The sequence below is a fragment of the Squalius cephalus genome (assembly GCF_949319135.1).
Source record: "Squalius cephalus genome assembly, chromosome: 4".
Classification (NCBI taxonomy): domain Eukaryota; kingdom Metazoa; phylum Chordata; class Actinopteri; order Cypriniformes; family Leuciscidae; genus Squalius; species Squalius cephalus.
Window position 1 is genome coordinate 27,648,575 of NC_137125.1, and position 19,686 is coordinate 27,668,260.

At 43.1% G+C, this 19,686-nt stretch overlaps 1 protein-coding gene and 1 long non-coding RNA gene across 3 annotated transcripts in view; one reads left to right on the top strand and one right to left on the bottom strand.

Moving 5' to 3' along the window:
* LOC307157478 (protein NLRC3-like) overlaps positions 1 to 19,686 on the top strand; it is a 133,320-nt gene that overhangs the window by 55,905 nt on the left and 57,729 nt on the right. The gene's annotated exons all lie outside the window — the stretch shown is intronic.
* On the bottom strand, positions 9,476 to 15,207 carry LOC307157482. Of its 2 annotated transcripts, XR_013821005.1 has the most exons (4): positions 15,001 to 15,207; positions 10,350 to 10,389; positions 9,774 to 9,848; positions 9,476 to 9,683 (listed from the first exon to the last, which is right to left on the bottom strand). It is a non-coding gene; the product is annotated as an uncharacterized lncRNA (long non-coding RNA). The 2 variants fall into 2 exon arrangements; XR_013821006.1 differs by lacking the exon at positions 15,001 to 15,207 and having other exon boundaries at positions 10,350 to 10,575.

Below are 19,686 nucleotides of genomic sequence, written 5' to 3' on the forward strand. Positions count from 1 at the left end.
CTGTTGAAGTTGATTCTGTCTGTTCTAGAGAAGCTCCGCTCAGCCTGCGACTTTGAGTCTGCTACGGCCCCAAGTCCATCTGCATGGTGTGAAGTTATCTGTCCCCTGCAGCACACGTGAGAACTGTATACTGCTGTCGAAGTTGATTCTGTCTGTTCTAGAGAAGCTCCGCTCAGCCTGCGACTTTGAGTCTGCTACGGCCCTAAGTCCATCTGTATGGTGTGAAGTTATCTGTCCCCCGCAACACACGTGAGAACTGTATACTGCTGTCGAAGTTGATTCTGTCTGTCCAGGAGAAGCTCCGCCCGGCCTGCGACTTGAACCTGCTATAGCCCCAGGCCCATCTGCATGGTGTGAAGTTAGCTGTCCCCTGCAACACACGTAAGAACTGCATACTGTGGTGAAGTTGATTTTGTCTGTCTTAGAGCAGCTCTGCTCAGCTGCGACTTTGAGTCTGCTACAACCCCAAGTCCATCTGCATGGTGTGAAGTTAGCTGTCCCCTGCAACACACGTGAGAGTTGTATACTGCTGTTGAAGTTGATTCTGTCTGTCCAGGAGAAGCTCCGCTCGGCCTGCGCCTTTGAGTCTGCTATAGCCCCCGGCCCATCTGCATGGGGTGAAGTCACCTGTCCCCGGCAACACACGTGAGGCCTATATACTGCTGTTGAAGCTGACTCTGTCTGTCCTAATTGTCTGTCCTAGAGAAGCTCCGTTCAGCCTGTTGACTCGAGTTTGCTGCAGCCCCAGAGTCCCAACTGTCTACTCACCTGTGGAAACTCACCTGTCCGTCGTTGGTCCCTGTGAACTCTGCATCGGTGTGAGAAGAGGACCAGCCCTGACTGTATACTCACCTGTGGAAACTCACCTGCCTACTGCATCCCATTGTGAACCTTACAGCGGCGTGGGAAGAGGAAGGGCCCCGACCGTCTACTCACCTGTGGAAACTCACCTGCCTACTGCATTCCATTGTGAACCCTACAGCGGCGTGGGAAGAGGAAGGGCCCCGAACGTCTACTCACCTGTGGAAACTCACCCGTCTGTCGTCGGTCCCTGTGAACCCTGCATGGGTGTGGGGAGAGGAACAGCCCCGACTGTCTACTCACCTGTGGAAACTCACCTGTCCGTCGTAGGTCCCTGTGGACCCTGCATCCGTGTGGGAAGAGGAACAGCCCCGACCGCATACTCATCTGTGGAAATCCATCGATCCATCACAGGCCATTGCGAACCTTGTACCGGCGTGGGAGTGGGCCCCGGAGACTGCTGCATTGCCTCGATTCCGGGGAAGAAGAGGAAAGGAAGATTTTAGCTTAGGTTATTCAAATTACTTTTAACTTTAATAAAAAGAACTGTTATTCCCTTGAATTCTGTTTCCGTCTCGTCTCTGACACGTTCCTCAGGGTGGTCCTGGTTCAGGGGTGGGCGCAGTCCGGCTTGGCCCATCCCGACCTGTGACAATTGCATCAATCCATATGTTTCATTAGGCTACTAGGCTATTTGTTTTGCCTTACTCTTTATTCATTTAGGCTATTTATTCAGTTATTCATCATCTTCCGTCCTTCGCACTGCTTGTGTAGCGCACGCATTCTCAGACCTGTCACTCATCATCGTAGGGGAGGTGTTTGGAATCATTCCCGCGTTACAATCATCAGCCAATCAAGGTGGTCACTTCAGTCAAGCTCGTGCATGAGTAATGACGTCATCCATAGCAACGAAGACTCACTCTTAGTTTAGGAGTTGTCATTTTTCTTTACTAAGAGTAGGTCTGAAAGGCGTTGTGAATAACTTCTAAGAGAAAACTCCTAGCTAAAATCTTTTAGTGCGATTTAGGAGTACTCCTAGTGGTAAGATAAAATGCTTTGTGAATACGGCCCCTGGTTTCTACAACTTTCACTTAGAAGCAACAGTCTGCCTTTAAAGTCTGGTGTGTTTAGTAGTTGGCTCAAGCCCGTTGCAAATAATCAGTATCAAGAATATTGCTGTCTATTAATATATTCAAAGCTGTCTTTAGGCATTTAAATAATACATCTTGTTACTTTCAGTGAAAGTCAATTAAAAAAAAAACTTTTGAGAGGAATTTGAATGAATTTTTCGTAATTCGTGTAGGTCATAAATTTCAATCATAAATAATGGTCATAAAAAGGTCTTAAAAAGTCTTAAATTTGACTGACCAAACCCTGCAGAAACCCTGTAGCTAGCACGTCCATTTGGAGGAAAAAACATTTGAATGATGACTTAGCTGGACCAACTGGGACTAATGAAAAAGACTTTATGATAACATTTCGGGAATCACTCACTATTAGTATTACCAATATTACAACATACTTACAAAGTCCTTGATGGGGACGTCAAGTGCATCACGAGGGAAAGTGCGAAACAGCCTTCCTTGGTGCGGACTACGGAGCATGCGGCGGACTGCAGTCACATATCCGTACGCCACAGAACTGGAGAAACTTGTATTCCGAGCATGTTTGATCAATAAAAAAAAAATCTCAGTATCATGTTATAAAAGTTTTACAATTTGTTCAAAACAATGTCTACTTGACATAGTCCAGATTATTTATTATCACCATAAAGGTAGAACTGTTTTTCACAGGGGAGGGATATCACAATCTACTTGTTGAAACCGGAAGGAGTACCCAATAACCGCCTTTTCCACCACACTTAATAAGAAAAAGAAAAAAAACACTATTATCCGAAAATTATCTATGCTTATCACTTTTTTAATAACATTTTACTAAGCAGCATACACAGAGGTGTAGTGGTAAAAAAAGAGGTGGGTGGAGACACGTGATGGCGGCATAAGAGACAGACGTGTTTGCGGGAGTTCCGCGGGCGCCCAAACATTTTGCAATATTCCATTAGATATTGCCCTCTTTTTGCAAATGCTGACGCTGTATTATGACTTTGGAACACTTTTGGACTAAACAACATGAAACGATGCCCTCCAGTAAGCGAAAGAACGTCAAATTGGATCAACAGGCTATGGACACCTCGGCCACAGTTTTAGCTCAACATGGCGAACAAGACGTCGAAAACAGCAGCAACCCGTCTGAACCTGAACTGGAGCCCGGGCTTGCTAAAGCTTTTGAGGAGATGACAAAAAAGATCATGCAATCAGCGAAAAGCTGGATCCTTTGGCGTCGCATACAACCGAGCTGACACGAGCTAATGAGCGCCTGGACGAAGCGGAAGCCAGAATACTACAGCTAGAAACAGCTACCGAGCCTCTCGCTGCTAAAACACAGGCCCTAGAGGAGAAAGTCAAGGCCTTCGCTGACCATATTGACGATTTGGAAAACAGGGGACGGTGAAAGAATATATGTATCTTTAATATCCCAGAAGACACAGAAGATGAAAATGCTCCAGGTTTTTTTGAACACTGGCTGCCAACTTTCCTCGGCATGGATATGAAGGGTGGCCGTGTCAAGCTTGAGCGTGCACACCGCTCTCTCGCACCCAAACCCGGGGATGGCCAGCGGCCGCGCCCGGTCATTGTCAGATTCCACTCGTTTCCAGATAAGCAGAGAGTGATGGCGGCAGCGCGACGGAAAGCGGCGGAAGGCGACATTACTATGGGCGGCAAGCGGATTTATTTCTACAATGACCTCTCTGCTGCAGTGCTGCGGAAACGAAAAGAGTTTGCGGAGGCTAAAAAGCGTCTCAGAGATATTGGCGCACAATATTCCATGCTCTACCCAGCGAAGCTACAGGTGTCGTTCAACGGGATAAAGAAAACCTTCCTTTCGCCGGCCGATGTTTTTTCTTTTGTGTCCAGTCTTGCAAACCAAGGTTGAGGAACGTTTATTTACTATGACGCGGTGGGTTATATCATGTGTGTGTTCACACATCCATCTTATGAAGACTGTAAGTCAGTCCCTGTTGTGTTTAAGATTTCATTTATATTACCAGCTTGCATGTGTTTTATACTACTAATATTGGTTGAGAAAGCGATCTGCATTAAGATTTGATCACATATTTACTCGTGGGCGCTTGCTTTTGTCCCTACCACGTTTTGTGTCAGTTCTGGCAAGTGTTTATGCACCTCTTTAGGGTGCATTCTAAAAAGGTGGCCCCCATAAAATCTGGGGGAAGTCTCCCCTCAAAAGAACTTTTATGTTATAGTTTTCTACTGTACTTTACAATTTTACATTTTTCCTTTTCTTCTACTATTGTCCTTTGCTGTTCTTTTTTTCCCTCTTGTTTAGTGAGGTTTGGTTGGTCGTTATGCTCAGCTCTGATCTGGTTATTTTTTGTATTTTACGATGCATCATTAGGTTGTCGAAATTGCTTTATTGTGCAAGGTTTAATTATATTTTATATTAATAATCTTGATAATGTCAAATAATAACGTCAAACTTTGTTCATGGAATGTGAGGGGTTTGCGAGGCAAGGTTAAACAGAGAAAAGTATTTGCTTTACTAAAAAAGGAGAAAATTGATGTGGCGCTGATTACAATCTTTCTTTGCAAAAACTAAAGTATACATTTTATCATACATATTTCAAAGTTAAGGATTCATTACTTTGAATATAGCCTACATTGACAAAACATACTATATTTAACATATTAGCAAAAATTGGCAAACAAAAGCTTATTTGAGGTGGCAGATATTTTACAGTAAAAATGTGTAATCTATCCAAAACTAGTCAAAGAAATGTTGTCTTTCATATGTCTGTAACATAGGTCTTTAGTTTTTATTATAAGGAATATAAATGTTAATTTGCAGTTTAATACGTTGCTTATACAAATACATTTTATTTCAGCATATTTCAGTCGATTTTTACTCAGTATAGCAAAATAGTTTGCTAAAAGCAGATCATTCATTCACACACAGAAACGCAATTCAAATTTAAACCGTCTTTTTGCGAGTTGTGGTAAACAGCGCATCTCTGCCGTTCATTCATTCACACAGAAACGCGATTTACTTGAGAATGAAAAAAACTTACTACAGTATTCCATCCGTTGCTCCTCGAAATACCAGCACTTCTGAGTTAACATTTTCCATTATTATTATTATTCCTCACAGTGCTGCGAGACACAATGATCTGAATAAGCTTGATGTGTTTTCTCGAGCTGATATGGGGGCGTTCCCCCTCGCGATAGCCGACCTCAGGGGGTTAACAAACCAGGCCAGTGCCCTATCTGCGATATGTGATGAGATGAGCTTTCTCGATGTGTGGCGAACTTTACACCCATCCGACAAACAATTTACATTTTACTCCCCTCCTCATAAATGCCACACTCGTATAGATTATTTATTTGTCCCGAAGTCCCTCATACAATATGTCTCATCTTGCGAAATCGGGAACATTGTTGTTAGTGATCATGCTATGGTTTGTCTGAAATTGACTACTGTTGGACATTTTGCAGGAAGCAGGAGATGGAGATTTGATTCACGCCTTCTAAGAGATGAGAAATTTGTATCTTATATGACCAGTGAATTTAAAATCTTTATGGGTATAAATTCACAGTCTACTGAAGACCCCTCTCTACTTTGGGAGACTTCAAAAACATATCAGAGGTTTAGTAATTGGCTACTCTGCCTCTAAGAAACGAAGGCAATCAGAGCTCCAGTCAAAGCTCGAGAAAGATTTAAAGGATATTGAGAAAACGTTAACTTCATCATCCGATACAAAATAAATGCGCTTTGCAAGCCGCATTAGACGCTTTGTTAACTCGACGGGCTAAGAGTTCTATTCTCTTTTCTAGACAGCGACAATATGAATTTGGTGATAAACCCAGCAAGTATCTATCTTACTTGACTAAAGTCGAATCAGATCCTCAAATAATCACTTCAATAGTTGATACTGCCAGTATTCGTTATTTTGATAATAAAAACATAAATAATATTTTCAGAGAATTCTACTCACAACTTTATAAATCAGATTTTCTGTCTCAAATAATTCTTCCTACTATTTCTGAAACTCAGAAGGTTGAATTATATGCACCTATTACTAAAGATGAAGCCCTCTTTGCACTTAAAACATTATAATCAGGGAAGGCGCCCGGGCCAGATGGCTTGACTGGCGATTTTTATAAAGAGTTCCACCACGTGCTATTGGACCCTTTTTTGACTATGCTAGAGCATTCTTTTACATCCGGCCTTCTACCTCAATCTTTGAGAGAGGCAGACATCACAGTTATCCTTAAAAAGGGCAAGAACGCAGATCACTGTTCTAATTACAGGCCTATCGCTTTGTTAAACCAGGATCTTAAGTTACTTTCTAAGATACTAGCGCTCCGACTCGAAGAAGTTTTGCCTGTCATAATCACGGAAGACCAGACGGGGTTTATCAAGGGAAGAAGTTCTAGCCACAATGTAAGAAGACTCTTAAATATTATTAATATATGTCAAACTCTGAATATCGAAAGTCTAATCATCTCACTTGATGCGGAAAAGGCCTTCGACCGTGTTGAGTGGCCTTATTTGCATCATATTTTACATAAGTTTAATTTAGGAGAGACATTTATAAGGTGGATTGGTTTGCTCTATAATAACCCTTTAGCTTCAGTTATCACTAATGGCTGTACACTGTAAAAATAAAAGGTGCCTGGAGGAACCTTTTGGGGTTCTTCACTTTGCCACACCGGTGGAACCGTCTGTAGATCCTCTAGGCACCCTTTAAAAAGGGGTGGTTCTCTGAGGAACCACACAAGTTTCCTGAGGAACTCTTATATGAAGCACTGTGTGGAACCACTGTGGGTGCCTCCAGGAACCAAATTTCTTTTTTTTCTTTTTTTAAAATTATTTGTATTAAATTAATTTCATGTTGTTACTACGGTTACCATAAACTTCTATTATAATAAACAAACTGAACCAAATACAAAATAAGAATTGTTTATTACATATTTTAGATCAATTTTAATACATACACTTCAATGCACTTGGGGAAAAAAGCTAGTAATAGATTAATATCAATGAATACACAAAAAAATTGTATAATACATAAGTAACATGAATAATCAACCATGTGTATACAATAGGCTACACAAGAAAACACATCTCAACAAAATGCATAGGAAACACATGTTCCATGTAATAAATCAATGTAAAAAATTAAAATTGACTAATTAAAAATGTCCATCTTCACTTAATTTTAAAACGTGTTTCAGTTCGCTTAAGTCTGACGCAACTGTTTCCAAGTCCAAAATCTCTCTCAGATGCCAAAAACAAACAACAAACAGTGCTAATATGCACTCATTGTTCTGTAATATTCCTGAAAATTATGATCCTAACCTTTATCTCTATTCCGAAATCTCAGATGGTTTAGTTATTCAGCTATTTTGAATCATAAAATGTTGAAGTCTGGGATGCTGTGAGACTGGAGACTGTAATGTACACTATGGCTTTTGAAAAGCTTAAATGTGACTTGAATCAACAGTTCCCATAAATGGTTGTTGAGTATTCTCAATATCTAGAAACAAGATAAAGGAAGTAGAAGTAGAGGCTTCGACCCGGAAACAGTATTCCTTATGTCACAACAAGCAGAAAACATTTTCCATTTGAACAGAGTTAAGGTGCAGTAAAATTATCTGTTGTTCTGTGAATGTTCACTGGTGAATTCAGTCATTTCAATAAGAATCCACACGATCAGCAATTTTGTGTGGTGCTTCATACATTACATTGCTACACTGCTGCCAATGGTCAATGGACCTTTTCAGAGGTGGGTAGTAACGAAGTACATTTACTTCGTTACATTTACTTGAGTATTTTTTTGGGGGGAAAAATTGTACTTTTAAGAGTAGATTTGAATGTGGGTACTTATTACTTTTACTCGAGTACATTTCTAATGAAAAAAATGTACTTTTACTTCGTTACGTTGGGCGACGTCCTTCTCGTTACTTTATTTTAATGCAATGTGTTGTTAAATGCGTAGTTTATTCCAAGCGTGATGTATCTTTTTTCTGGGCTTGAGCGATGCTCAATTCACAAATGAATCACTCTTTTGAGTCGATTCTGTTCAAAGACTTCATCAAACAAGTTGGCAGATCTGTCTAAATCGGTTCGCGAATCAGTTTGAATGATCTGTTCAGTCTCTGCACGCACTGAATCGTCTGAAGCGATTTCAATTCACACTCGACTCGGAGTCGTAACAGGAAGATTTAAGGACATCAAGAGCGTTGGATGAAGTGGCCGTGGACCTACAGTACAGTCAAGTGAGAGCAAATCTTCAAATGCATCATATATTTGCCAGCGATGAAGATCTTTATTAGTTGAACATCTTCGTAAGCTGTCTGTGAATGAATGATTCCACAGGACGATACATTCGATTTCATTTAACTCAGGTAATACATTTTACAACCAAACAGATTATTATGCCATGATAGCACTACTAGAAAGGATGACATTACCTGTTTTTTGGACATAATACATTCATTTCTACATTAAATAAGCTACCATTGTTCACAGTTTATGAACACCCGCCATCCTGCGGTAGTTTGTGTGTATTGTTGCGCAGTGGCGTACGAACTCGACTTGAAAACGAATGCCTTTGCCTGCCGTACACACAGTTAACCAGTTTAAACATGCTTGCAGAAATATACATTTGATTATATTTTGGAGAACAGACAGAAAAAGATCCGTCGATGTACTTGTGTTTGTTTTTTTGTGTTCAGATGTTCAGTCATGAGCGCGAGCACATGTGAAGAGTTTTAACTCTTTCTTCTCTGTGTCAATTACATGCCTTTGAATGCAACACTCTGCAGATTCACTTTATTTCGACATTGTCTAATAATCCAAATGTAGTTGTATAAGTTACTATTATACAAACCAAAGGACAGGCAATTATTTTCGGGCTACAGATGGCAGAAATAATGTTTTTTGTTGCAAAGAGAGCCAATCTACTTATGAAAATAATAGTCATTTAAATAAAAAAAATCTAAATAATATTATTTGATATATATATGACGACTTCAGATGCAAAAGCCTCTAAGTACCATCTGAAATGTTCTTCTAAAAGAGCATTTTTTATCAAGTTTGTATGTTAATGTGCAGTTATTTCACTTAAATGGCAATGAAAAGTACCTATTAATTGTCATTAAAGTGAAATTACTGAACTTAAATATACAAGCTTGATAAAAATGCTTGTTTTAGAAGAAAGTTTCAGATGGCACTCAGAGGCTTTTGCATCTGAAGTCTTCATATATATATATATATATATATATATATATATATATATATAAATGAAATATAAATAAATATATATATATATATATATATATATATATATATATATGAGGCCTATATGATCCGAAGTAACTAGTTACTCGCTACTTGAGTAGTTTTTTCATTGGATACTTTTTTACTCTTACTCAAGTAACTATTAAGATTATTACTTTTACTTTTACTTTGAGTAAATATTTCTATAAGTACTTGTACTTTTACTTGAGTACAGTTTTTGGGTACTCTACCCACCTCTGGACCTTTTTGCCTGTGTAATTTCACAAAATTCACAAATGTGACGCACCTTTACTCACTGCAACATAAAATGCAATCAGTTATAAAATCTTCACAAGGGACATGTGAGGTACTTAACGAGTTAGAAAAGTGAAAAGGTGCATCAGCTTCATTTTCTGTTTGTTTTTCCTCTTTTCTGGTGGATGGACCAGGCACTTCAATGATTTTCAGGTCTACAGGAGGATTTTTATTCTTGTTCAAACTTGTATTTCAGCTTACCGAGATCCCTGCAAAGTACAAAATTTACTGTTAGTAAGGTTATTAAAGTGATAGTTGTGAAATTTAAATAATTTCCTCAGCCTTGTGACGTTCCAAACCTGTTTGACTTTCTGTCTGTGGACCCCAAAAGCAGATCTCAGGCATAATGCAACCCCTGTCACCATTCAATTTCACTGCATGAAATACAAGCAGAAAAAAATTGTGTAAATCATTCATGAAACCATTCTTATGCACACTTGTCTAGTTCAAGTCAATGCAACAATTTATGTAAAAATGGTTAAGCTCCAAAAATGTCCCAGAAAAGATCCTAAAAATAATCAATGAATTCACAACTCATGTGTTATGGTTTGTGTTGTAAGTCTTATGAAGCCATTTAAGAGCTTTTTCCTTTTTTTGTCGAAAAAGACCAAACTTCAAGTTATAATTCAGGGTTCAAATGTCTTATATTCAAATGCATATGATTAAGGTATAGCCTATAAAAAAATGCATAGCATTATTGGCTCCAAACCTGTGATATTACATGAATGTAACATGAATGAGATTTGAGAGCATGAGGGAAGAAGATTTTCAGAGAATAAATGATTATAAAACACAAGTACACAGTCAAACAATACAATTGCACACAGAGAAAGTTCATAGTAATAAAGTACTTGTATGTGGTGCAGGTAACTTACTGTAATTCAATGTTGCCACTGAAACATTGTACTGGTTGTTCTGGGGAAACAAAATAACAAAGCTGATTATTCACAACATAATATTTATTGACCACTAAATGGATTCAAAATGGTATTTGAGAGAATGAGGGCACCTGTAGTAAGTAAAGTTAGGCTAAACAAAAACAGACCAAACTATATTAACCTGCTTTTGTTATTCATAACAAACGCCAATGATGACAGTAGGAATCAGCTAAATTAGTTAGGCTGTAAGTTATATCAGCAATTTGTGTCACAAGTTTGTCCTGTCTTGTTTTGCACTTGGGTGTTTGTTGTGTTGGGCCATGTGCTCGTGTTCATTGTTAGCCCCGCCCTTCTTATCTTGTTATTGGTTTAATTAATTCCACCTGTTGTCATCGTTACCTTCTTTTGTTTGCCTCCCTATTTAGTCTCCTTGTGTCTGTTGTACTGTGCTGTTACGTTGTCTAATGTTCTTGTGTTTTGTTCCCAGTGTTTTGATCTGTTTAAGTTTTGTTCTAGTGTTTTCCCCCACGTGGGAGTTTTGTTTGTACCTTTTTGCTTGTTTTGTTAATTAAAGTCTTATCTTGTTTTGCTGCATTTGAGTCCTCGTTTATGTTTCTTGACCGTATCGTGACAGAACGTAACAGCCATTTGAGGACTCAGCAGCATGGATTCTCGTGGGCTTTCTTCTACCACATGGGACAGAGAGGAGTTTAGAGGAACCAGGCTGGCTAAATTCAGGGGAACTCGTGGAGGACGTAGGGGAGGAGATACGAGAGGTGAGCACCGACAGTATTCTCCAGTTTGGTCATTCTTTGACCACGGACCGGCGAGGTTCAGCCCCGAGCGTCCTTCATCGCCTGTTCCCGTGGTTCCAACGCCGATGGTTCCAGTGATCTCAGTGCCGGTGGTCCAGAGTTCGGGGGCTTCAAGACGCAGGAGGAGAGGAAGGACTTCCTCTGCAACTGTTCACGGCCAGCCAGAGACTGTTCACGTCACGTCTGCCCAGCCAGAGACTGTTCACGTCACGTCTGCCCAGCCAGAGACTGTTCACGTCACGTCTGCCCAGCCAGAGACTGTTCACGTCACGTCTGCCCAGCCAGAGACTGTTCACGTCACGTCTGCCCAGCCAGAGACTGTTCACGTCACGTCTGCCCAGCCAGAGACTGTTCACGTCACGTCTGCCCAGCCAGAGACTGTTCACGTCACGTCTGCCCAGCCAGAGACTGTTCCTGAGCCTATGTCTTCGGACAAGATGGTCGTCACTGCCGCCGAGCCTGTGTCTTCGGACAAGATGGCCGCCGCCGAGCCTGTTCACGTCACGCCTGCCGAGCCTGTGTCTTCGGACAAGATGGCCGCCGCCGAGCCTGTTCACGTCACGCCTGCCGAGCCTGTGTCTTCGGACAAGATGGCCGCCGCCGAGCCTGTTCACGTCACGCCTGCCGAGCCTGTGTCTTCGGACAAGATGGCCACCGTCGAGCCTGTGTCTGAGCCGGTGGTGTCTGTTCCTGAGCCTGAGCCCTCAGTGACCGCGACACTGGCCATTATGGCCACAGCCATGTGGTGTGTGTGGGCTACGCACACACTTGAGCCGGTGGTGTCTGTTCCTGAGCCGGTGGTGTCTGTTCCTGAGCCGGTGGTGTCTGTTCCTGAGCCGGTGGTGTCTGTTCCTGAGCCGGTGGTGTCTGTTCCTGAGCCGGTGGTGTCTGTTCCTGAGCCGGTGGTGTCTGTTCCTGAGCCGGGGCCAGTGTCTGTTCCTGAGCCGGGGCCAGTGTCTGTTCCTGAGCCGGGGCCAGTGTCTGTTCCTGAGCCGGGGCCAGTGTCTGTTCCTGAGCCGGGGCCAGTGTCTGTTCCTGAGCCGGGGCCAGTGTCTGTTCCTGAGCCGGGGCCAGTGTCTGTTCCTGAGCCGGGGCCAGTGTCTGTTCCTGAGCCGGGGCCAGTGTCTGTTCCTGAGCCGGGGCCAGTGTCTGTTCCTGAGCCGGGGCCAGTGTCTGTTCCTGAGCCGGGGCCAGTGTCTGTTCCTGAGCCGGGGCCAGTGTCTGTTCCTGAGCCGGGGCCAGTGTCTGTTCCTGAGCCGGGGCCAGTGTCTGTTCCTGAGCCGGGGCCAGTGTCTGTTCCTGAGCCGGGGCCAGTGTCTGTTCCTGAGCCGGGGCCAGTGTCTGTTCCTGAGCCGGGGCCAGTGTCTGTTCCTGAGCCGGGGCCAGTGTCTGTTCCTGAGCCGGGGCCAGTGTCTGTTCCTGAGCCGGGGCCAGTGTCTGTTCCTGAGCCGGGGCCAGTGTCTGTTCCTGAGCCGGGGCCAGTGTCTGTTCCTGAGCCGGGGCCAGTGTCTGTTCCTGAGCCGGGGCCAGTGTCTGTTCCTGAGCCGGGGCCAGTGTCTGTTCCTGAGCCGGGGCCAGTGTCTGTTCCTGAGCCGGGGCCAGTGTCTGTTCCTGAGCCGGGGCCAGTGTCTGTTCCTGAGCCGGGGCCAGTGTCTGTTCCTGAGCCGGGGCCAGTGTCTGTTCCTGAGCCGGGGCCAGTGTCTGTTCCTGAGCCGGAGCCAGTGTCTGTTCCTGAGCCGGAGCCAGTGTCTGTTCCTGAGCCGGAGCCAGTGTCTGTTCCTGAGCCGGAGCCAGTGTCTGTTCCTGAGCCGGAGCCAGTGTCTGTTCCTGAGCCGGAGCCAGTGTCTGTTCCTGAGCCGGAGCCAGTGTCTGTTCCTGAGCCGGAGCCAGTGTCTGTTCCTGAGCCGGAGCCAGTGTCTGTTCCTGAGCCGGAGCCAGTGTCTGTTCCTGAGCCGGAGCCAGTGTCTGTTCCTGAGCCGGAGCCAGTGTCTGTTCCTGAGCCGGAGCCAGTGTCTGTTCCTGAGCCGGAGCCAGTGTCTGTTCCTGAGCCGGAGCCAGTGTCTGTTCCTGAGCCGGAGCCAGTGTCTGTTCCTGAGCCGGAGCCAGTGTCTGTTCCTGAGCCGGAGCCAGTGTCTGTTCCTGAGCCGGAGCCAGTGTCTGTTCCTGAGCCGGAGCCAGTGTCTGTTCCTGAGCCGGAGCCAGTGTCTGTTCCTGAGCCGGAGCCAGTGTCTGTTCCTGAGCCGGAGCCAGTGTCTGTTCCTGAGCCGGAGCCAGTGTCTGTTCCTGAGCCTGTGTCTGTGTCTGTTCCAGTTCCTGAGCCGGAGCCAGTGTCTGTGTCTGTTCCTGAACCTGAGCCGGTGGGGCCAGTTCCAGTGCCCGAGCCGGTGGGGCCAGTTCCAGTGCCCGAGCCGTTGGTGCCAGTTCCAGTGCCCGAGCCGTTGGTGCCAGTTCCAGTGCCCGAGCCGGTGGTGCCAGTTCCAGTGCCCGAGCCGGTGGTGCCAGTTCCAGTGCCCGAGCCGGTGGTGCCAGTTCCAGTGCCCGAGCCGGTGGTGCCAGTTCCAGTGCCCGAGCCGGTGGTGCCAGTTCCAGTGCCCGTTCCAGTGCCCGAGCCGGTGGTGCCAGTTCTAGTGCCAGTTCCAGTGCCTGAGCCGGTGGTGTCTGTTCCAGTGCCCAAGCCGGTGGTTCCAGTTCCTGAACCCTGGCCGCCCGAGGGAAAGTCTCCGCCCTGGCCGCCCGAGGGAAAGTCTCCGCCCTGGCCGCCCGAGGGAAAGTCTCCGCCCTGGCCGCCCGAGGGAAAGTCTCCGCCCTGGCCGCCCGAGGGAAAGTCTCCGCCCTGGCCGCCCGAGGGAAAGTCTCCGCCCTGGCCGCCCGAGGGACGGTCTGTTCCTCCCTGGCCGCCCGATGGACGGTCTGTTCCTCCCGTCCCGCCCTGGTCTCTCCCTCCCGTCCCGCCCTGGTCCGTCCCGCCCTGGTCCGTCCCTCTCGTCCCGCCCTGGTCCGTCCCTCCCGTCCCGCCCCGCCCTGGTCCGTCCCTCCCGTCCCGCCCTGGTTTGTCCCTCCCGTCCCGCACTGGTCTGTTCCTCCTGTCCCGCCCTGGTCTGTTCCTCCCGTCCCGCCCTGGTCTGTTCCTCCTGTCCCGCCCTGGTCTGTCCCTCCTGTCCTAGTGGAGCGTCTGGTAGCCGCTCCTTAAGGAGGGGGTTATGTCACAAGTTTGTCCTGTCTTGTTTTGCACTTGGGTGTTTGTTGTGTTGGGCCATGTGCTCGTGTTCATTGTTAGCCCCGCCCTTCTTATCTTGTTATTGGTTTAATTAATTCCACCTGTTGTCATCGTTACCTTCTTTTGTTTGCCTCCCTATTTAGTCTCCTTGTGTCTGTTGTACTGTGCTGTTACGTTGTCTAATGTTCTTGTGTTTTGTTCCCAGTGTTTTGATCTGTTTAAGTTTTGTTCTAGTGTTTTCCCCCACGTGGGAGTTTTGTTTGTACCTTTTTGCTTGTTTTGTTAATTAAAGTCTTATCTTGTTTTGCTGCATTTGAGTCCTCGTTTATGTTTCTTGACCGTATCGTGACAATTTGAAGACACAGTTGTACAGAGTATGTTGAATTGAATGACTAACTTTAAATCAATCTAAGACAATAAGTCAATAATTTCCATTTGTTCATTAGATCAACGTATAGTTAGTTAGCATCGCGGCTAAAACCTTCATACCAGATACTGCACAATAAACGAGTGGTAAACACTGTAAAAACGTAGTACTGTATAATAAATTTAATTTATATATATGTGTGTTTGAATATATAGTGAGTATTTATATTTCTTTGGCGAGTTTACAAACCTTGTAACGGAGAGCCGAACAAACGGCGGAAGATGCGGCAGGCTTTGATGAGGAGAGCCGTTACTTTCAAACTCGATGACGTCGATCAGCTGAGCTTTGTTGCGCGTGAGCAGCGCGAGCATCACTGAAGCGACGACAGCAGAGGAATAGCAGCAGTTTCGTGACTGAATAAAACCTTTATCCTCCTGGTTCTTCTTCTTCAAATAATAATTTATGAAGAAGTAAAAAATATTATTTTATTACTATTATTTATTCAATAATAATTAATGCATTTTTTATTAATATTATTATTATTTAGTGTTGTTGTTTAAGGTTTAAATTAATCAAGAAAATAGGCCTATACTAAATAAATGTAAGCTACCCAGGTGAAAAAGATGTGCCTAACTTCAGATTGTATCAACTGGCATCACATTTGAGGTTTGTAGCCGAATGGGTAAAGGAGGATCCCACCTCTGTTTGGTTATGTCTAGAAAAGTTTCAAACTCACTGCTCATTTCTCGGTTTTTTATCCTGTAAGAATATAAAGTCTGTAAGGACTTTGTGCAATAACAACCCTATAGTTGTTAATACTGTTAAAGCATGGTTTGCAGTGCGTAAGTTGGAGGGAAGATCTTTACTGACTCCTTTGCTTTCCCCAGTGCAAGGAAACCCTGACTTTGAACCAGGCATGACAGATACAGGTTATGATATCTGGACACGCCAAGGAATTAAAAAGATGTGTGATTTGTTTGTGGGATCCTCCTTATCCTCATTTGAACAAATTCAGGTTAAATATAACCTCCCTGGCTCTCATTTTTTAGATATCTCCAAGTGCGAGATTTTATATTCAAAAAAACTACATTTGCTTCTGAAGCCTCTTTATCTCTAATAGAAAAATTACTACTCAAATGTCCAGTTAAGAAGGTGATCACTTCTTTTTATAATGTGCTTAACCAGACATCTGTCATACTGGCAGTCTCAGACGCAGCACTAACATGGCAAACTGAATTGGGTGTAGCTATTGATAAGGAGAAATGGGATGTCATCTGTAATCAAACAAAACGGATATCTGTCTGTAATCGCGCCAGGTTGTTACAGTTTAAAATTATTCACAGATTGCAAATATCTCCTAGCAAAAGACATAAAATGTATCCTCATACCTCTCCTGATTGCCTTAAATGCAAAACTGCGTTGGGTACATATACTCATTGTGTTTGGTACTGTCCTAAAATTCAGTCATACTGGCAAGATGTTCTGGAAGATATGAGCGCTATTTTTGGAACTGTTTTGACCTGTGATCCTGTCTCGCTACTCTTGGGATATAGAGACAGTAAAATCAGTCCTGGTTCAGGCAGACTATATGATATTCTCACCTATGCTGCACGCAAGAACATTTTCCTGTCGTGGATTAGCGACAAACCCCCTTCTAAAACATCTTGGCATAAACTCATCATGGAGCTCTTTCCTTTGGAATACCTAACTTGCCTTCTTCATTCCACAAAAGGACGTTTCTTAAATATTTGGACTCCCTATCTTCGTTTTACCAACTCTACTGTTGCATCTATATTGAATGCCGTCGCTATAGATTAATCATTTTTATTTGTATTGTGTCATATGTCCAGTATATTGTCCAGATGTATACTGTCCACATCTTTATTGTGCTGAGCTTTGTTCTCTGTTTTTCTGTTCTTGTTTGTTAAACATAAATTTGTTCAAAAGAAAAAAAAAAAAAAAAAAAAGAGGTGGGTAAACTATCAATTCTGGTGGACCACGACGTGGTCACCCGGTAAGATGTGCCACTACCTACAGGTGTATGTGTATCCTGATGACATCGCTATAGGCTATCATTTGGTGGTACTACCAAGGGTACAATCACTATTCAATTCATACATTAATCTAAGTTCTTGTTAAAGAGACTCAAGAAGGAATAATATGGTTGAAATCTATAAAGTTTACTAAATGACAAAACAGAGAGAACAAAAATATTTAAGAGAGAGAGAGGGAGGCTTATATCCAAGGCTTCCAATGCAATGCACTTGTACATAATGATTAGGGATTTGGGATTATTTTCATAATCGATTAATCTGTTGAATATTTTCTCGATTAATCGATTAGTTGTTTAGTCTATAATATGTCAGAAACATGTGGATCAGTGTTTCCCTGTAGAGGGAAAAGTATTTAACCTGGTGCAGGCTTGATTCCCTCTGAATCTCTTGTACAGTTGGGTTTCGACATGCTCCCTACATTAAACGAGCTACCTGTAATGAATAAAAAAAAAAAAAAAAAGATCTCCTGTTGCGGCTGCTATTGAAAAGGCCGAAAATATCCCGCCCCTCCGTGTTCGGTGATCAGGTTTCATTCTCGCGCAGCTTGTTTAGAAACTTTTCCGCTCCGTGTGTGCGCCGTTCTCTTTGTTCCGTGTGTGTGTATGTGTGTGTCGGCGCGCTGCGCTCTCTGCTCAATGTTTCGCTCCGCTGCACGTTCGTTCTGCTCTGTCGTTAACGGCCCAAATGCTCGAATCATGTACTGATCGGGATCACGCACTGGAAAAACAAAGTCCGCTCAAATAACGTGAAATTTAGAGGTGAATAAACGCAATTTAGAGGTGGATAAACCACTTTGGAGGTGGGTAAACGCTATTTCCGAATTTTGGGAGGTGCGTAAACGGCGTTTACGTGCGTTTAGCCTCCACTACATCCCTGAGCATACAATAATACAATTAACAAGGTAATAAAAAAAACAAATAACAACAAAACAATAGGCTATAAAATAAATTGACAAATTTACCTAAAATTAAAAAGGCTGACATTATTTCTCTACTACTCTATTCTATTCTGTTCTATAACTATATAAAAAAAAAAAGTTAGATTAAAGTTTAATCTGCGTTAGATTAAACTGAGAAGGGTCATAGCACTTGCATTTTGTTGTCCTACTGTTAGTTTAACTGCTTCTATTGTTCTCATTTGTAAGTCGCTTTGGATAAAAGCGTCTGCTAAATGAATAAATGTAAATGTAAATGTTATTTGGAGGAGTATAATTGTTATGGGTGAAATTGATTTTAAACATATTTCACACATATTTGGGCTTGGACCCATGTCTATTGCTGAAGAGGTCAAGGTGGTCAGATGCTCTTTTGGAACCCCAGGCCTTCAGAGAGCACTTAAGGCCCAATATACCATCACCCTCAAACAAAGAAAATGACGAATAAAAAAAGACAATAAATTAATTACTTTTTCTAGAATAAAAAAATTAATATTTTTCAAATTTAATATAAAACTTTAGAATAAATAGAGTCCAATATGGACTGGAAGAAGTGTGTCACCGTCTGCCTTTGTCCCCTAGCCATATTCCCAGTTCCCAAAAATCATGTGGCTATAACTCATGTGGCTATAACTATTCACATAGCCCAAATCTATTTATTGACAGTTATTTGGTTTATTCATCGCCTTGAGTTTGAGGGACTATGTCATCTAGATCTGTCTATTTGTGCCAACCTAATTCCACAGTCTTCACTCAGACACGTGCTTCAATCTGTTGTGGAGACACTCTATTCGTTCTGGTGAAATTACAAAACAAAATGCACACAAACGTGTCCCTGCCTGATATACAACCACTGATAAACATAATCGGTAAACATAATCGGTTTTGATAAAAAAAAAATAAAAAAAAACCTATACGAGTGCAAATTAGAACCCAGAACCTCTGACACGCTTGGCAAAAGTTCTGCTACTGGACCATTTAAATACACTCTTAAAATTGTCAGATCTATTTATTTATTCACGTGAAAATTCTCAGCACTAACAACATTTATTAGACCTCAGTAAATGACAAATTAAACCCAATGTACTATTTAAATCGATTGCTGGACATCGTAATGTTATTGTACACACATCTGATTTATGATTTAGTATTGTGTTAGCAACGCTTTTTTATTAAACATTTTTATTTATTTACATTAGTAAGCTAGCCTGACGTCATCATACTCAGATTCTAGTCAGAATATGAGTCTGATACTGCTCCATTGGGCTCTGATTATGGGGCGTGTTTCAACCGAACCAGGAAAGAAAATGCCTCTGCACTCAATTGGATAGACCTACAACCAATCAGAGCAACGGAGTAAGTAAAGTATGTTTTTCATTCATGTTTCTAATCGACAAATGCCTTGATCGCGGTTCTCTGTTCCTCTTTTAAAATTAATGCGCTGTCGATATCTTCTATAACAGACGCGATGGCGGAATCTACACATGATGTTTCATAAACAAAGTTCGGGAGGAGCACGTTCAAACAATTACCAGGTCTACCCTATCAGCATGAGAGGAAGCATATATTTATTCACTCTGTCAACTCACCTAACATTCCTTGACAGTTTTCAGCATCCCTCCACTCACTCTTGGCTTGTTCTTCCACAGCCAGGAATACGGGGGGAGTACTTTGGGTTTTGGCCGAATTCCGAGCCCGGAGCCTCTCCTCGGACAGCACGCCAAATATGCATTTATTCTATCTGACTTATTTGTAAGTGTGAACTCGTGAAATCTCAATTCTCCAGCGGCAGTCATCTTTGTTGTAAACGCATTCAACCCAAGCGCTTTTTGGTGACGTGGATGATTACGTTACTGTTGATCATCTGTCCATCATCGTATAAAGCCCGCCCTGACAGTTTGATTGGTCCGAACAGCTTTTGTTCGGGCATAATAGCTCCACAACTTC